The sequence below is a fragment of the Tyto alba genome, unplaced genomic scaffold (genome assembly GCF_018691265.1).
Source record: "Tyto alba isolate M040663 unplaced genomic scaffold, T.alba_DEE_v4.0 Super-Scaffold_23, whole genome shotgun sequence".
Lineage (NCBI taxonomy): Eukaryota > Metazoa > Chordata > Aves > Strigiformes > Tytonidae > Tyto > Tyto alba.
In genome coordinates this window covers 21,802,837-21,816,129 of record NW_024881297.1, presented here as the reverse complement: position 1 = coordinate 21,816,129, position 13,293 = coordinate 21,802,837, and the positions used below count along the sequence as shown (strand labels likewise).

The window sequence follows — 13,293 nt, the reverse complement described above, 5'->3', positions numbered from 1 at the left end:
AACAATAAAACATGTGGGTGGGTGAAAAGCTAAAATTAATTAATTCCTTGAGTGCCTTCTTACAGAAATTAATTGTGAGGACAATCAGGACATACATGCTTTTTAAGAGAATTGTCTTGGGCAGCTGAGTAAGGAATGTGAGACACTTGCCCTGTTTTCATGCCTCATAGCAACCAGCCAAAAGAAAAAATACACACATTTTGAAATTTGCCAATCTAAAATGTGCCTGCCTCGGTAAGCCTCAAATTAAACACATTTCTTAATATCCTATTACATAGTAACAGTCACTGAAAGATCCACAGGAAAACTGAAGGTAATTTTTACCACAGAAGGTTATCTAAAGTTCCAGAAAATTATGGAGTATCATGTAAGGAAAACGGGATGGGGGGGGGGGGGGAGGGGAGGAACCCCAAACCAAACCATGAAACCTTCTCATGCCTTTTTCCCCAAGTAAATTTACTCCTACTTTCCTACTTGACGACTCCTGAAATGAAGGGATTGAAATTAGTCATTTAGATAAATTATTACAGGACTAGAACAACTGTATTCAACAGTGCTCTCATTTGTGGCTTGCCAAACTGAAGGAATTAACTTCTATAACATTTTATATTTTTAAATATGCATTGACCTTAAAATAATCAAGAAAACGGTGTAAACACGTAACTCAGTCACAGGCATCTGGCAAAATCAAATACCATCAAACACAGTCAGATTGAAATGGGATGGCTGTACCACTGAGGCTGCAATGAACTTCATTTCTCAGTTTCCATTATTTCTAAGGAAACAGGAAACAATCTCATTTCCATATTCCCTAAGTATAATAGTTGTAAAATCTGCAGTAACAGCTTTATTTGTGGTGATGCATATAAAGTATGAAAGACCACTTTTGATTTTACTCTTAATGCAGTGCTTCCACCTATAAAAGGTGAGATATCCCAGTAGTCGAGGAGGATCATTTAATTGTAGAAATCACATTCAGTCCCAAAGAAGGAATTAAGCACCTCTGGCAACTATAAAGCAAGATTATCAATCTGATGTATGGGCCTGTCTCTTGTGATATTTTGCAAGAGACTCTATAAATACCAAAACGTATCTGTTTGAAATGCAAGATTAATTTGGGGTGAGGAGGGAGGAGTGTTTTGGTATCTCCTAAAATATTCCTTGTGAAATGAAGACCACATTTCTCACCCTCTGCAGGAGAGGGTTTCAAAAGCACTGCTCTAATGGTAGCTCATCTGAGGTCACTGGCAAAATCCCACTGTTTTCTGTAGGAAGAAGCACAACCAAGAGAGGGCCTTTGAAAACATCACCCCAAGCCTAGCAAGAAGCAAGTAAAACCTTTGTTTTTTAAGGTCATAGCTGGAAGTGGAACTGCAATAGAGTATTTCATTTGATTATCTGAAAAGCCATTCACAGTAAACAACAAACGACGACTTTTTACTACATCTTTACTTTGACTTATTTTACTGTAAGACGAGTAAGCACTCTAGTTTATAAAACAAGGGGATAAACGACAAAGAGAAAGCAGCCCTAAACATTTTGCTAAAGCAATCACTCCTTTGTTCATTTTGTTCCCCCTGTAAGGGAGATTCACAGGGGTAAAGCAGGAACACTGGGCTTCAAAAGTAACCAAAATTGGCAAATTGTGCAGAAAGATAGATAGTGTCATTGTTTAGCACTTGGCACCAGTGTGGGTCTGAGCAAGCAAGAACACAGATCGCCTGTGATGGGAAATCTATCAGATGTAACAGAGCCAACTGATGGCTAAAAATCCAACATTAAGATTCTTTCATCTACTGCTTACCTTACATTTATATGTTTCACTTCCAAAGCAAAGAGACCCCAAAGAGGCAATGTCTGAATTGAAAGAAAACTGTACTTCAGCTAAGAGGAAGGTCAAGACCTTCTGTTGATCCAAACTGACCATCAACAAAAAGAGCAATACTCAAAATTGTTTTTCTTCAAAGTAACATTTTTCCATTCAGGCTTTGCCTGGACTGTAACAGAAATAGGGAGGGAAGATTTGAGCGTGTCTTCTGAGGGCAAGAAGGGGTAGGTTGCTTCCTGGCATCAGCGTCCCTTCTGACCACACAGTTTAACACTGCCTTTACCCAAAGTATATATTCAGTGCAAACACAGCCAGTATAATTCAGCAGCATATCATACACAAGCCTGCAGACCAAGATCCCAGCCAGGGCTGCCTCATTATGGAATAAAACAGAAATAGCACTTGTAAATTAGATGCAATCACCAGTAACATTTCAGCACCAAACACTTTAGAAATCTGCACGTATAAAGCCAAAGCATTACATGCCAGTAGATTTCAGGCTGTAGATAGCTTTAGGGTGAGAGAGTAGGGAGAGCCCAAGTGGGACACACCTTGGTATCAGAACTTTATCAATGAATTTATGCATCATTTTTTCCTCCTACATTAGGAATTAAAACCACTGATGTGGGGCTCAGATCAACAGAGTGAAGGATGGGGAAGGAGGAAACCCAAACAAGCACCTTCTCACAGCTTCAGTCACAGCTAGAGGGAGACAGCAGTGCTTGGCAAAGAGGGTCCGCTAATATCAGAGGTTGAGTCTTCCTTCACCCATGAGGAGCCTTGTTGAGTTCCACAGTCACATACTGGCAGCAAGCAACGAAACGCCTTTTCATGGCAACCAGGTTAGGAAACTTCTAGGAATTTCCTTCCCTTTTATAACTGCCCTTCTTTTTAAAAACCCTCCCATTTTGAGACAAACGAGGTCCACTCAAACACAAGAAAACTAGGTGCTTTTACAAGACTGAAGTCTTTACAAGCCACATCACCTGAAGAGAAAGGAGGCAAGAAAAACATCCCGGGTTACTCAGTGGCAGAGCTGAATTTCACTGAGGCACCAGAGGCCTTTGGCTCACATGACAGAGATGGCAGGAACTTCTCAGCCAACCTGCATGTATCAGGGATATCCTGGAGGGATTACCTTCATCTCTTCCTTGAGAATAAGGATTATGCAAACTCTTCTCCAGAACAACAGAAGATACAGATTTCCTGCTACTCCAGCATTGCTGTTCCAAATGACATTTTTCTGGTTTGTTTTTTTCTGAATTTTGTATTCCTGAAAATAATCAAATTATCAATTTCAGTATTTTTGAAATTAGTTTTTCCTATTACCCAGTTAGAAATTAATTTTTCCGGTACTGCTTCACTTCACGGCATTTCATTTTAAGAAATTAAGGTGCTTTTAACAGAAAATGCTTCAGTTGTGTTGAAACATTCTGGCTGATAGAAGATTTTGATTAAAAGAAGTCAGTTTGCTGGAGAAAATAGTCCTTCCTGGATTTTTTTTCCTCACCTCAAAATTGCCAGTAACTTAATCTTCTCTCTACTCAATGGAGAAGATGTGTGCAATATGATGACTCAGATCACTGTTGCATAAAACAGTTAGACCACTGGGCAGCCTACTATGGGCTGAGAGGAGAACCAGGAGGAATCACCATTCTTTTGCAAATGAAGGCCGGTGCTGGAAGGCCCTCCACATCCCCGATTCCCCATCATTTATGTTATGCTTCCCCCCGCAAAAAGGCAATTCCTTTCTCCCCCCATCCTCCTCCTATGCCAAATCCACATACATTTGCAAGCACAGTTTTTCCTGCTAGCAAATATACTTCAGCTTGTACTTCAGCCCTTCACATCTTAAATATCCAGTCCCAAACCCACTGCCTTTAATCTCAGAAATGCTGCCATGAATCCAAGCCTTTCATTACTGTAGGTAAAAACAAGACTGGGGGCAGAAACACAGACCAGCACATCACTGAAAGCTAACAGGTGGAGAGTAGTTGAGAGCACAGATCTCCCTAGAATTATATTCTCCTTATTGAGTAATTAATTAGAAGTTAGCTACAATTAAACCAGTACAGCTAGTCAAACAGTGCGTCTGCTCCCCGGTGGCAAGCTCACCAGTACCAGCAATAATGGCGAATGCAGTGTGCTCTTTTGTCCATCCCTACCAGCTTCAGCACTACTCAGGCAAAAAGTTGGGGAGTAGGGAAAAGAAGTGAGAGCGCAAAGCACGTGCCAGCATTGCCATCCTCAAGTGCCACACAATCAGTTCAAGCACCTTCCTCTTCAAGACTCTCTTGCATTCCAGCGCTCCCTATGTATTTTAGTGTCCTACCTGCCTTGAAACATTCACTAATGTTTAGCTTTCAAAGAAGCAAGGTGCAAGACTAAAGTGTTCTTTTACTGATCTTTCTCTGACCTAATCTGGGCCTTGCTATTCTCATCTACAAACGACTGGTACTGGAGCGGTAGCACCACGAGTCTTCGCTACCGTGCATGGCAGCATTGTCCAAGCAAACACTGCAGATCTGAAAAGCTCACGTCAGGAATAACTGGGATTAAAGCTAGGGGGGGGGAGAAAGGGGGGGGAGAAGGGGGGGGGGGGAGAAAGGGTTGAATCCTGCATTAGTGGGCATAGTACTTTTGATACACAGGACCTCTTTGTGCCCTCCTCTCCGCATCATTACACTACCTTTTCTTGAAGAAACAGCCAGCACCTTTGATTCATTTTTGAATACTAATCTTCCAGTCAGCAGCGGGATTTTATCCAGTTTAAGTGAAAGCATCAGACTGGTTCACCCTAATGAAGCCATTGTCACAAATATGGTTTCAGGGAATATTTACAGTCCACACTTCAAGACTAAGCCTTCCTCATAGCCATTCAGCATCTCTAAATCTCATATCACTGTAATTTAAATTGGCAAAGTTCCTGTTAAATGCAGCAAACCCCAGCCCTTAAAACATGTTCCTCTGCCTTTTTTAACCAAACAGCATGTGGAAAGGTTTTCCCATGTTAAGCAAAAGGACAAATAGGAATACTCAGGAATACCACAGCCTGGTTATCAGAGGCGGGACAGGAACAATTGCAGGGATAACCAGGCAAGAGAAAGATCATCTTCACAAAGCCAGTAATTGCGTCTGTGAGACTAACAATTCCAAAGGCAGCCTGCATGGAAATCACTGCAAACTGAAAACATGCAACTTGTATCTCCGTGGTGTAAAGCAAAACTATGATATAGCAACAGTGAGAAAACTAACTCAATACTGTTCAGGGCCAATACTGGTAAGCCACTAACCAAATGAGCAGCAATGTGAATCTCCTGAATCTGTAAAGATAAATTTCCACACTGTTTTCTTTACCTTCTGAAACATCACTTTACAAAATGGAAAACCAGAAACTGAAATGCCTAATTAACACTTCCTAAAAAACCTGAAGTCACATTTAGATAATTACAAGAACCCTTGGTAGCATGTTCTGCATTATACTTTTGTCAAAATACTTTATGTTAAGAACAAAAATTGTTTTATAAATGATTCTGCTGTGGATTTATCAGGCTGAACATTAAGTTATGACAACCTCAGGCAACTCAGCAAGGCTACTTGGATGGGTTTGTGACACGCTCTGCCTGACTGAAAAGTGATCCTGCTGAGCACATAGGAGTGCAGACAAAGCACATCACTATGTGGGTACAAAACCAGGTAAAATTAATGCATGGGCTTATTCTAACATGCATCCAGAGATAGAAAAACCTGTCAACCACTGGAGACTCATATAGCCCCATCTTCCTTCCCAGCCAGGTGAAAGGCTTCTAGGGACACACTTACCTTCCCCTCCCTCCCTGCTGCTCCCCTGGTCTCAGGGTAAAACCGGGGCAGGATTAGAAAACAGCTGGGGGATAAACATATCAGTAAAACAATAAATACCAGATAGACAGCTACAAAGGTCAGGAGATGTTTAGGAAGATTACAAGTTCAGAGACCACAGTGGCAGCAAGCACTGACAGATAAAGTGTACTTCTGAAAAACACATGCAAGTTGCATACATATATATTATACATACATATAAAATTTTTCATGCAAAATTTTAATAATTTTTACTCCTATTTAAAAAAAATATTTTTTAAAAAGGCCTGGAACATGAAGGGCTACATTGGTTACTAGTGCCTTCCTACTGCTTAAGGCATCCCCAGAGGGTGCTGGGGAGCATGCCTTCAGCGCTGTCAGAGGCCTCCAAAGGGGTTTTTCATTAACAAGTCGCAGATTTGGGGGTTTTGGCAGGAGTGTCAAGGGTAGGAAGGGGCTGCACAAGCCCCACGCACCTACCAAGAGGCATCTCAGGAGAAGCCCTGACTGGTCACTGTGGCCACCACCCCTGACCCTGCTCCGTCCCGCCGTGGGGGACAGGGTAGAGCCCCTGGGGGCAGCAGCACCTCAGGGCACCCAGACCTGCTCTTTGGGGCCCACCACCCACAGGTGGTGCAGGGCCAGCCCCACAGCCTCCTCCCTAGGCATCATGGCACCGTGACAACCCCTGACCCCAAGCCCTCACACTTTGATGGCCCCCAAGAAGCAATTCGCCTCCCCCCTACCACCCACATCAGACCCCGCAGTGAGCTGCTGGCCCACAGCACAAAACAGTCACACTCACTGGTGCCCTTCGGTGGAAACCAGGGCCAAGGCTCCCAGCCACCCAGCAGAAGACACATAGGGCCCCAGTGCTGCTTTCAGACCCCAATCCAGAACATAGTAGGTGTACTAAGAGGCCATTAAATTGCTAACACGGCTTTCAGGCCAGGCAGGTAGGAAAAATGGTTTGCAGAAGACTCATTATCTGAGATTGAATGCCTCTAAGCCACCTGGGACCCCCAAAGTGCCCCAGCGGGCCAAAAAGGTCGGTGAGAATATGTCTGCTGTCCTTCACCAGGTGAAGAGGTCAGGCTGTATTTAAGAAGTCAACCAACACCTACAGAATTACTCTAAAAACAATGCAGCCTTTGCAAAACATAGCCCAAGGCTACAGCGTTTCCCCCCTCTCCTCCAAAATAATCAGATTTTAAACATACCCTTCAGAGAAATGGTCCAGCCATTAACAGTACCTGTTTCTTATGTGCATCCGTAAAAGATGTAGTGCTACAAAGACTAAATGGGACTTACAGAAAAGAAGCCATAAATCTTTGTCAGCCTCTCAGAAATGAACATTTAATACAACTGGCTTGGAGTACTTCACTTCTCGCTCAGCTGAGGTACCAATTATGGTACCACTATGATAAATTTTAATCGTTGTTAATGGCTCCCCCAATTTATTTTATCCCCTCTCTGCAATAACGAGCTGTGCTCAAAGTCTCATGATTCAAATACTCCCCCCTCCCAGCTGAATAAAGTAATCTTCTGTATTTCAACTTATAACACTGCTGACTTATTCAAAGACATATGAAAGAACTCCAGACATTTGGACACACAGAAAGTTTGGATCAGAATGTGCAGTTACAACACAGCCAGCAGTCATTTGTTTCCCTTTCCTTGTCCCTATCTCTTGCTTCTCCTCCACCTCACATCCCAGTATTTTAATTTCCTTAACAGGTAAAAGCCTTCTTTTCATATTGTAAAAGTCAATGTAAACCCAACACATTGTTTAGGACTACAAACACAGAGCTGCCTACTAATCTCCACCACCCTTTTATTTACTAGGTGGCACTAGTTTAACAAGCAGTTTTAGAATCTCAAAAGGGGGAACACTTTGAATGCTAGTGAGAAGCTTCCTTAGTTTTAAAAAACTCAACACAAATATAGTCTCCTTATCCCAGTAGTGCAGGAAAAAAAAAAAAAAAAATTCAGGCTCTTCAAAGTAGGACCAAGTAGAGACATTCTGCATCCATATATCCTACATACAATGGAAGCATTATCATTTAGAATTAGACACCATTTCCAAAGCAACAGTGAAGGGGCTGAGTCACAATGTGCAAAGAGATTCAGGTAGCCTGGGCACTGATATTCCCTGAGCTGAGATCAAGGGTCATACAGCAGCGTTAAAAAGCAGTAAATTTAAACATCTTGCAGAAATTCCCCGTCCCATGTAAATCAGGGAACTCGCTGCCACAAGAGGGTGATGAAGCCAATTCTCAAAAGCAGCAGATGTTTACATCCCAGCCCCTAATCCTCAAGAGCTCACAAAATCCTTGTGACCAGGTTATCCTGGAACCATTTATCAGACTGACAATCTCTTTGCTGCTCAGGATCTACGGAAATGAGAGGAGAATCACATATAGAACTCCTCCTCTCACATTTGTTGCAACAGTGAATGGATAACATGGGTGCAAACATATTTTTACTAGCTTTTGTCATTACCCCCTGAGAAACTTCTGCGAAAAGTTATCCAACCAAGAGCACAGAGACAACTTCTCTTCTATGTTAATAACTAAAAATAAACAAATAAGCAAGCTTTTATTTGTTTAGTTATTTATTTTTCTCTTCTCCCTCCCTGTCCATCCTATCAACTACCAATATTCTTTCCTGGCTAGTTCTAGATTTTTTTTTTTAACTTCCTTCCTTCTGTGTTCCAAGAATATGGGAATTTAAAGCAAAACCAACTTTCAAAACTGTTTTTATTCCTGAAGATGCAGTGGGTTCGAGGTATAGAGTATTCCATATCAGTCTTCGGACTATCTGGCTGTCTAAGGTCCTAAAACTACAAGGAAAATTAATTGATAAATATCCCTACTGCCCTCTATCTTCATACCCAGAAGATCCTAACTATCCTCCAAAATGCACCCTCCCTCCACGAGCAGCAAAATCTTCCCTACGACAAAAGCTGTGCTCATCTGCAGTTTTATCTTTCGCAGAGCATTGGACGCTGGTGTGACAGTAGGTATCTTCTGGGCTCCGAAACCCTGCAGAGCTTTAGTTATGAAGAAGCACCACCTTATTCTGCTTGTATGGGGGCCAATTTCAGGGTTGGAACATGGCCGTGACTGGGTAGGGAATGGTCCCCTGAAACACAGCAACACATTTCATGGGGGATTTCCTTTTCACTTTCTGCCTACAAACTCCATGCCATATGGAGAGCTGGCAAAAGGGAGAGGACAGATGTCTGGAGCCATTGTAGTTACAATGTTAACTGCCTGCAAGTTTATTATCAAAAGGTGGTCACCCTTTGTGCTGGTAAGAATTTATTTTAACTTTCTTTGCAGCTTTGAGAGGTTGACAACAAATAACTGTTACACAGTTCTCAAAAAGTAGGAAGTGATTTGCAGCCCGATTAAAAGGCATGGTTCTTGGCCTGAAATACCAAACATTAAGCAAAACCTGCAAAGGCACAACACAACTAAAAGGCGACACAGCAGCAGAAAATGAGATGAACGGAAGCCCTCTCTATAGCCAGGCAGGCTCTGTACAGGTTTGCACACCCATGTACAGCACTGGACCAGGCTGGATATCACAAGGATGCACAGCTATGCAAGCAAAAAAGTGCTGCTACACCAAAAAGAAGTTTGTTTCTTTGCATTCAGAGAAAGCAGAAGTTTGGAACGCTTGAACAAGGACAATAAAAACACTCCCTTTTTTTTGAAACAGGGACTTGGATGTGTGTGTTATAATAAATAAAAAAAAAAAAAAAAAAAACACAAACAAAGAAAAAAAAAAAAAAAAACACTGCAGAAGCTATTCACTTTCCATAAGTGTTTCACAGAGACAGAGCTCACATGAGATGTCCTTTGATTCAACCTGGAGTTCATTTCCTGTGGACTAGGGAGAGCATTAAATGCCCATGTAGTTCTTGGAAATCAGAAAACAAAATTGGAAGACTCAATAATTTAGCAAATCTCTTTCAACAGTAAATCTGCTTTTGGAGTTTGCATCCTGTAAGCAATACTTCCTGTGGAGGGGTAGCCATCAGCCACATGAATCCGCAGTCTCACAAGCTGAAGATGGAAGTTCAAGTGAGAATTCAGTTCACAGATAGGCATAAAGCCCAAAACTTGTCACACTGTTTGGAGGAGCATCAGAGATACAGAATGAAGGCAGTTTCATCCAATTACAACCGATGTGAAGCTGTGGGGAAGCTGCCCTGGCATCACCTTCACCTGAACACTGGATGGATTGCAATAGTGAAATCACAGACATTCAGTCAGAGACAAGGGAGGAAGAAGTAGTTAATTATTCCTTTTCCCTGGGAAGGCATGTTCTAGAAGGAACCTTGCAACACTACTCACAGCAGAGAAATCTCAGAAAACTGGTGATGGAGTAAAGTTGACAAAAGGGGAGGAAGCTGGGAGCATTTTCCTAAGGTTGGCTACCAACATGCCTACGATCTGGACAGGCTGGATCGATGGGCTGAGGCCAATTGTATGAGGTTTAACAAGGTTAAGTCCCAGGTCCTGCACTTGAGTCACAACCCCATGCAATACTACAGGCTTGGAGAGGAGTGGCTGGAAAGCTGCCTGGTGGAAAAGGACCTGGGGGTCAACAGTCAGCTGAATATGAGCCAGCAGTGTGCCCATGTGGCCAAGGTGGCCAACAGCATCCTGGCCTTGCTTCAGAAATAGTGTGGCCAGCAAGACTAGGGAAGCGATCATCCCCCTGTACTCAGCACTGGTGAGGTGGCACCTCGAATACTGTGTTCAGTTTTGGGCCCCTTACTACAAGAAAGACATTGAGGTTCTGGAGCATGTCCAAAGATTAACAACAAAGCTGGTGAAGGGTCTAGAGAACAAGTCCTATGGGGAGCAGCTGAGGGAACAAGGGTTTAGTCTGGAGAAAAGGAGACTCAGGGGAGACCTTATGTCATGGTTTAACTCCAGCTGGCAATTAAGCACCACACAGCCACTCACTCACTCCTCCCCCCACTTCTAGTGGGATGGGGAGGAGAATAGGAAAAAAAGTAAAACTCATATGTTGAGATAAGAACAGTTTAATAACTAAATAGAATATAACAACAATAATAACAACAAGTAATAATAATAACTAAAATTAATATAAATAAAAAATAGATAAATAAAACCCCAGAAAAAATAAGTGATGCACAATGCAGTTGCTCACCACCTGCTGATTGATGCCCAATCAGCAATCTGGCCCCAGCCAACTCCCCCCAGTTTATATACTGAACATGACATTCTATGGTACAGAATATCCCTTTGGGTAGTCTGGGTCAGCTGTCCTGGCCACCCTCTCTCCCAGCTTCTTGTGCACCTCCTCACTGGCAGAGCATGGGAAACTGAAAAATCCTTAACTTAAGATAAGCCCTACTTAGCAACAACTAAAACATCAGTGCGTTATCAACATTATTCTCACATTAAATCCAAAACACAGCATTATACCAGATACTGGGAAGGAAATTAACTCTATCCCAGCCAAAACCAAGTCACTTTATTGCTCTCTACAACTACCTGAAAGGAGGTTGTAGTGAGGTGAGTGTCAGTCTCTTCCCAAGTAATGAGTGATAGGAAACAGCCTCAAGTTGCACCAGGGGAGGTTTAGATTGTATATTAGTAAAAATTTCTTCACAGAAAGGGTTACCAAGCATTGGAACAGGCTGCCCAGGGAAGTGGTTGAGTCAACATCCTTGGAGGTATTTAAAAGATGTGTAGACAGGGCACTTAGGGACATGATTTAGTGGTGGACTTGGCAGCGTTGGGTTTATGGTTGGACTCGATCTTAAAGGTCTTTTCCAACCTAAATGATTCTATGATTCTATACACAGAGGCTGTTCTTCAGCACAGTACCTATCCAGTATCTTCACCCAACCGCTGTTAAAGGGTTATAAACTTTTATCCAGTCCAAGTATGGCTGCAGAAGACTGTAATAAAAAGGCTGCCTCTGTAGAAACAGCCTTCATTAAGTCAGAGGGGTAGGAACTGAAAAATAAAATAAAATAAGAATAATAAGAAAAAAAAAAAAGGTGAAGTGTCTATTCTTATATAGGTACCAATGTATCTTGGCACTTTCTCCAACAGAAATTACTGCCCCCCTCCTTGGAAGATTATTTAGAGTGGAGCATGAAAACAACAGGAAACCAGGCTAGCAGTTCAGTGAAACAAGAGCTGTGACGTTCTCAAGATAAAATATCATTTGCCAGTCTATCATCTATTTCTTCTGGCACTTGATGACACTGCCTGCCTGGTTTTCTTCCATCAAAATTCAGGTCAGTCACTGTCCCTCATTCACAGTGTCACAACCACTCTGAAAATACACATCAAAGCATTAGCCGAAAAAGCGAAGTGCCAGGCACCACTGCAATGCAGGTCAAGCACACGAACACTTTTCTTTTTTGTCTGTGCAAAAGGCCATGCTTATTCCCCCCAGAACGCAAATCCCAGCCACCTGTGAGGAGGCAGATACAGCAGGTGAGCAAAAGCTGCCATCCCACTGCCCCACAGGGCGATGCTCTCTGTTAGCATGGAGGTGGGAAATAACATGTCATCTCCCACAGTAGCTCGCTTGAACAGGCAGAGGGGATGGTCAGCAACACACCGAGCAACAGCACTCACATACACACTCTTCTCCTCCTGACTGCCAGCCCACACAGCCCATAAACATTGCAGTGATCTTCCCAAGGCCCTTGACACAAGAGGGTTGTTAAATAGGTGCTTCTCTGAAGGAAAGAACTTAAGAGCAAATCAGAGACTGTGATAATGAACTGTTCACAAGGGCTTTATCTCCACAGGGGATGGATTTGTTGGTTTTAAACTCTCAGCCAGCAGATGATGAAACACCTCTCCCCAGGGTTTAGTGACCAACAGTAAACAGTGCGCATGCATGCATGTTTTTTTGTTTTTTGTTTTTTTTTTTAAGCCCATATTACTTTAACACAGCTTTTAAGAAACCCAACATACATTGCACCTAATGCAGGAACAACTGAGTAACAAATACAAGACCAAATTTCATGACTTATCTTTTTTTACCCGCTGCAATGCCTCCATTCACCTACTTAAAAAAATATACCAGCACAGAGAAGCATGAACACTGGAACAAAACAAATTTGCAATATCAAAGAGCCAGGCTGAATGAGCTGGCACGTCCACGCCTAATGCTCAGCCAAATTACAATAAAAAACCACAACCATGGTGGGGCAAATGCAGCCTATGTTACTTTCACTCTCTGTTCTTTCTCCACAGTGCTATTCCCTAATGCACCTAACTTGCTCCTGTTTTTCAAACCATTGCTCTCTAATATTACTTTTATTTGACTAAAAATAGGGAATTTTTTTAAAGAAGAAAAAAAGATACACACATACCCCCCTTAAGGACTGACTGGATTGTTCTTTACCTTTTAGTTTATTCAGGTATGGAAAGGAAGGGGAGATGTTTTCCCTCACCAGAGAGCTGTCTGATTTTTCTGTTGTTGTTCAGTGCACAGCTCAGAGACCAAATCTGAAGCTGCTATTTCATGCAGTAGCAGAACTGAAGGAGCTGATATTTCAAGAAAGATATCAAATACAGAGAGTTTTGCAGTAAAACTGCTGGATAAGGCAATTC

The 13,293-nt window shown here is 42.3% G+C and overlaps 1 protein-coding gene across 26 annotated transcripts in view; it reads right to left on the bottom strand.

The window, feature by feature from the left end:
• ADGRL3 (adhesion G protein-coupled receptor L3) overlaps window positions 1-13,293 on the bottom strand; it is a 520,467-nt gene that overhangs the window by 347,805 nt on the left and 159,369 nt on the right. The window contains exon 1 of one of the 26 annotated variants that reach the window (XM_032997627.2): window positions 2,967-2,985. The exons of the other annotated variants lie outside the window; for them this stretch is intronic. The gene's annotated coding sequence lies outside the window, so the exon portion shown is untranslated. Of the gene's footprint in view, window positions 1-2,966; window positions 2,986-13,293 lie in introns of those variants that run through there. 26 annotated transcript variants of the gene reach the window in all.